Here is a 6,377-nt window from a genome sequence, read left to right on the forward strand (position 1 = left end):
TCCATGGCTTCTGTCTCTTTCAGCAATCAACTTCCCAGCTGTTTATTTCATCCCTCCCCCTCCAGGTCTCACCTATCACCTAGTGTTTCTCTCTCCACCACCCCACCCCCCACCTTTTATATCTACTCCTCAGCATTTCTTCACCAGTCCTGATGAAGGGTTTCGGCCCACAAAGTTGACTGTACTTTTTACTATAGATGCTGCCTGACCTGTTGAGTTCCTCCAGCATTTTGTGTGTGTCGCTGGAATCAATGAAAGACTACATCCGACAGCACGGACAAACAACCAGTGTGCAAAAGACAACAAACTGTGCAAAACCAAAAAAAAAGAAACAATAATAATGAATATGCAATAAATATCAAAAACATGAGATGAAAAGTCCTTGAAAGTAAGTCCATAGCTTGTGGGAACAGTTCAGTGTTGGGGTGAGTGAAGTTATCACTCTGGTCTAGATCCTGATAGTTGAGGGGTAATAACTGTTACTCAGTGCTCTGACTGTTGAAGGCCAGCATGCCCATTTAGCAATCCTGCGATGCTCAGCAGAAAATTCTCTGCACCTGGAACAGCATCTAGGGTGGTGTTGATGTTTCAGATGGAGTCCCTGCACCAGGAGAGGGAGGGAGCCAGTATCAGGAGGAAAAGAGAGCTACTGAGTTGATCATGACCCCTTTGGAGAAGGGCATCAGGTGGGGTACAGGGAGAGAGAGGTTGGAACTGTCAGAAAATTGAGTGAGGTCAGGCAGGATGGGGAGTGGGAATCCTTTCTCCCCTGCACCTTTGTCTCAGGGTTCTTGGCTGTGATGGAACTGAGAGGCTGGAAGACATGGATAGAGATAGGAGGTAGTTTGGGGGTTGGGGTCGTGAGGGAGACAATGAGGAAGGACGAAGAGGGTGTGGAAGATGGGGGTGTGAGAGGATTAGTCAGGAGGGAAGGGGTGAAGAGGTGCACTGAGGGAGCCTTTTGTTGTGGGAGCTTCCGTGAAGAGTGAGGGACAGTGAGGAGGAAGCGCCAGTGATGAGTTGGGTGGGCGCCGCTTGCGGGATGGCCCATGAGGAGGGAGCCCTGTGCTGCAGAGGCCCTCGAATGAGGAAGATCACCGCCCAGGAAAGTATACGCTTGGGGCCCAGATTTACAAGCCAGCGCCTGATTGCCGGGACGTGGTGTGACGGTGAATCAGCACTAATACAGCTGAGGCTGCTTCCTGGGGAAATCACCGGGCAGCCCCCGGAAACAGGTCCCAGGATCGGGGGTGTTGACTGGCGGTCCTTCCTTTCTGAGCGAACTCTGCACCACCCTCCGTGAGAGCGAAACTGCAATCAGGCTTCACAGCCCGGCGCTGCAGCACGCATATGAACGGAACGGGCTGCGGGAGCGGGGCCGACAGAGGTTCTCCCTCGCCTCGGGACCGGTTCCTGGCGAAGGGTCGGATGGTCGTCGGTCACAGAGACAGTGCAGAGTTGGAGTTACGGCTGAGATTTAAGTCTGAACGATGGCTCCAGGAACAGCCGAGTGTGAAGAGGCGGGGTGGCGAGGGGGGCTTGATGTGGCATAGAGAGACAGGGAGGGGGAGGGGAGAGAGAGAAGAGAACAGGAAGGAGAGACTGTAAGATATAGGAGCAGAATAGGTCATTTGGCCCATCGAGTCTGCTCTGCCGTTATCATGGCTGATCCACGTTTCCTCTCAGCCCCAATCTCCTGCCTCCTCTCACCCACCCCCATCCCTTCATGCTCTGACCAAACAAGAATCTATCAACCTCTGTCTAAAATTTACACAAAGGTGACCTCCACAGCTGGTTTTGGTAACGAATTCCACAGATTCACCACTCTCTGGCTAAAGAAATTCTTTCTCATCATTCTAAAAGGACACCCCTCTATGCTGAGTCAGTGTCCTCTGGTCTTAGACTCTCTCATCATAAGTAACATCTTCTCCACACCCATTTTATCAAGGTTTTCACCATTCAACAGTTAACAATTAAGTCATCCCTCATTCTGCTAAATTCCAGTGAGTGCAGTCTGAGAGCCATCAAAAGCTCTTTGTATGACAAGCAGTTCAATCTGGTAAGCATTTTCATGAACTTCCTTTGCACCCTCTCCAGATTCAGCACATCCTTTCTAAGAAGGGGCACAAAACTGCTCATAATACTCCAAGTCAGGCCTCGCCCGTTCTTTATAATGTTTCAGCATTCCATCCATGCTTTTATATTCTAGTCCTCTTGAAATGAATGTTCACATTGCATTTGTCCTCATCACTACGTTCATTCATTAACCTTTAGGGAACCCTGTACAAGGACTCCCATATCCATTTGCACTTCAGTTTTCTTTTGTATTTTTTGTCCATTTAGAAAATTATCAACCCTTTTACTCCTTCAACCAAAATGCATGACCATACATTCCCAACACATATTCCATCTGCCACTTCTTTGCTCATTCTCCTAATCTCAGTCCTTCTGTAGCCTCTCTGCTTTCTCAAAACTAACTGCCCCTCCAACTATCATCATATCATCTGCAAACTGCAACAAAGCCATCAACTCCATCACCCAAATCATTAACATATAAGGTAAAAAGAATTGGTCCAAGCACAGACTCCTGTGGAACACCACTAGAGGGGTGGGGTAAGGGGAGGGAGAGTGATGGGAAGAGACAGGCAGAGGGAAGAGAGGAAATAGGTTAGAGGGGGAGAGGGTAGAAGAGAAAGAGGAAAGAGAAAGTGAGAGGGATAGTGAGATGGGTCAGAGGGAGAGAAGGGAAGAAGTGACATAGTGACGGAGGCAGAGAGAGGGGTAAGATGGAGGGTGGACAGAGGAGTGTGAGACTGTGGGGTAGAGGAATGGAGAAGGGAGCTGGAACTATAAAAAAAAACCCTGACCATTCACACCCCCACCCACCTTCACAACCATCTATGAGCTTCCCCCACTTTCCCCCCTCAGTATCTCCCTTGTCCATCCTACCCCTTTTAGAAACTCCCTCAATATTCACCACAGCATAAAGGAGGCCACTTGGCCCATTGTACCTCTCCCAACCCCACCCGTCCCCTTCCCATGGGATCACCCTCCATGGCTGTGCTCCTTTCAAACACCCTGGGTAAGGACCCTTCAGTCACCCTTGGGCAAAGCTGTTCACACCCCACCTCCCCACTGCATTCCAGCCCAACACCATCTCTGGGATCCCTAGGTCCTCACTTCTGTCCCAATAGGAATGTTGCCCATACCTTTACCATTAAATCCCACATCCCATACCATCCATTGAGGTGCAGAGGAGTTTCATAAGGATGTGCTGGGACTCGATAGAGTTATGGAAAGAGGATGGGGTTTTATCTGTGTTGGAGACTGAGGGGTGACCTTATTGAGGTGTAATAAAACCACAAGGGGTACAGGTAAGGTGAATGCATACAGAGCAATCAATAATGAAAGGACACACGTTTAAGGTGAACAGTACAGCACAGTACATGCCTTTTAAGCCATGATGTGCAACTAACATTTCAACGTACTACAAGATAAATCCCTCCCACATTGCCCTCTATGTTTCTTTCATCCATGTGCCAATCTAAGAATCCCTCCTGAACATTTAAAATTATGCCCTGGGAAAAAGGCACAGGCTGTGCATTTGATCTATGCCTCTTCAACACCCACAAAATGCTGGAGGAACTCAGCAGGCCGGGCAGTATCAATGGGAAAAAAAAAGCAAAGTTTCGGGCCGAGACCCTTTGGCAGGACCGGAGAAAAAAAGATGAGTAGATTTGTTGATTGGTGATGGAGATACAGGGCTGGAGAAGGGGAAATCTAATAGGAGAAGAAAGACAAGGGAGGAGCACCAGAGGGAGGTGATGGGCAGGCAAGGAGATAAGGTGAGAGAGGGAAAAGAGGATGGGGAATGGTGAAGGGGGGCATTACTAAAAGTTTGACAAATTGACGTTCATGCAGTTAGGCTGAAGATTACCCAGATGCAATATAAGGTGTTGTTCCTCCAACCTGAGCCTCATCAGGACAGTAGAAAAGGCCTTGTATTGACCTATTGCTTGGGGAATGGCAAGTGGGATTAAAATGGGTGGCCACAGGGAATCTTGCTTTGTCTGGTGGACAGAGCGTAGGCGCTCAGTGAAGAGGTTTCCCAATCTACATCAGGTCTCACTGATGCAGAGGAGTCTGTAGCCTCTTCAACTGTGGCGATGAGGCCACACTCAGGTTGGAGGATCGACACCTTATATTCTGTCTGGGTAGCCTCCAACCTGATGGCATGAACATTGATTTCTTGAACTTCCAGGAATACCCCCATCCTTCACCTTTCCCTATCCCCTTGTCCCTCTTTTCTTGCCTCCCCATTGTCTTCCTCTGGTGCTCTGCCCACCTTTTTCCCATGGCTGCCTTTCTTCTCTTATCAGACTCTTCCTTCTCCAGCCCTATATCCTTTTCACCAATCAACTTCTCAGATCTTTATTTCATCCCTTCCCTTCCCAGTTTCATCTATCCCCTTGTGTTTCTCTCTCCCCTCCCCCAACTACCTTCTCATCTTTTTTCCCCAGTCCTGTTGAAGGGTCCCGGACCGAAATGTTGACTGTGATTTTATTTAGGCTGCCTGGCCTGCTGAGTTCCTCCAGCATTTTGTATGTGTTGCTTGGATTTCCAGCATCTGTAGATTATCTCTTGTTTGTGATTGGATAATCTATGCCTCTTATCATTTTCACTTTCAGGTCACCTCTGATCCTCCTTTGCTCCGAAGAGAAAAGCCCGAGCTCACTCAGCCTATCCTCATAAATCATGCTCTCTAATCCAGGCAGTCTCCTGGCAAATCTCCTCAGCACTCTCTAAAACTTCCACCTCCTTAAGATGACCAGAACTGAACACAATTCTCCAAGTGTACTCTAACCAAAGTTTTATAGAGCTGGAACATAACTTTGTGGTTTCTGAACTCAAAGGGAATAGATTTAGCAGGAATCAAGGGAATTTTTTTTTACAGTGAGGGTGGTGCGTGCATTGAATGAGCTACGAGTGGAAGTGGTTGAGACAGCTACAATACCATCATTTAGAAGACACTTGGACAGGAATGTGGATAGAAACAGTTTAGAAGGATATAGGCCAAACATGGACAAAAAGACTCGCTCAGATGGGTGCCTTAGTTGGCAGGGTACAGATGGGCCGAATGGCCTGTTTCCACCTCTTTCAAACCCTGGCCCCTTCTTCACAACTCCCAACAATGTGGACTTCCCAGCTGTGGGTAGACCAATGTTTTCACTGTGACCTACACTGACGTTTGTTACCCTGTTAACTTTTCACCACTTCCTCAGGCCATTCTGCCAATTTAACGTGTTTGCTCTGCTGGAGTCAAGGAGACACCGGCCCTTCATCCCATCTAGTCCATGCTAACCATCTGATCCCCTCCTACACCTGGCCAGTTTCTCACCACTCTGCCTGTACCCTTCTGTGCATTGGCCTTGTAGTTCTAAGATATCATGTGAGTGTTTGTCTCCTCCACCCTCTCTGACAATGTGATCCGGATCTCAAACCCCACTGCCTCCCAGCTCCCCCAATCATTCTATCTGGAAGACTGAGGAGGGTTTGATTTCTCGGCCTGTAATCAGGGAATTTAGAAGAATGAAGGGGGATCTCATTGAAACTTTCCAAATACTGAAAGTCCTGGAGATGTAAAGGATGTTCCCTATAGTGGGGGAATCTAGGACAAGAGGACACAGCCTCAGAATAAAGAGATGTCCCTTTAGAATAGAGGTAAAGAGGAATTTTTTTCAGCCAGATGGTGGTGAATCTGTAGGAGTTGTCACATATAGCTGTCGACACCAGGTCACAGGGTGTATTTAAGGCAGAGATTGATAGATTCTTGATTGGTAAGGGAGAGAAGTCGGGAGAATGGGGTTGAGAAAAATCTGCTATGATTGAAATTGTAGTAGACCTGACAGGCTGAATGGCCTCACCTTTCTCCTGTATCTTATGGTTGTAGACACCTCTACTACAGGGGAATGTTCCCTTCTGCCCACCCCATCTCTCTGCCTCAATCAGTCTTGAACACCCCTATCAGATGCCCCCCCCCCCTCCACTCCAGGAAGAACAGACCAGGCCTCAAAACGGAGATCCCCGTCCCAGGGGAATCTCCTTAGCACACTCTACAGTGGAGTCACCACCTCGCCATAGTGTGGTGACCAGAACTGTATGAGCACTGCTCTGATCTGACTAACATTGCACAAATCTGTGGTGTAACCTCCATAGACCTGTACTGACCACCCCTCCCCCCGCAGCTTATGAAGTGATATCCCACTCACCTTCCTCAACTTACCCATCTGCACTGCCACCTCCAGGGAGCCAGGTCTGAGTTACCCCTGCTTCTCAGCAACGCAACCCCACCCCCCCCACCACCATTTTCCCAGGTC

This window comes from Hypanus sabinus, chromosome 1, assembly GCF_030144855.1.
Source record: "Hypanus sabinus isolate sHypSab1 chromosome 1, sHypSab1.hap1, whole genome shotgun sequence".
NCBI lineage: Eukaryota > Metazoa > Chordata > Chondrichthyes > Myliobatiformes > Dasyatidae > Hypanus > Hypanus sabinus.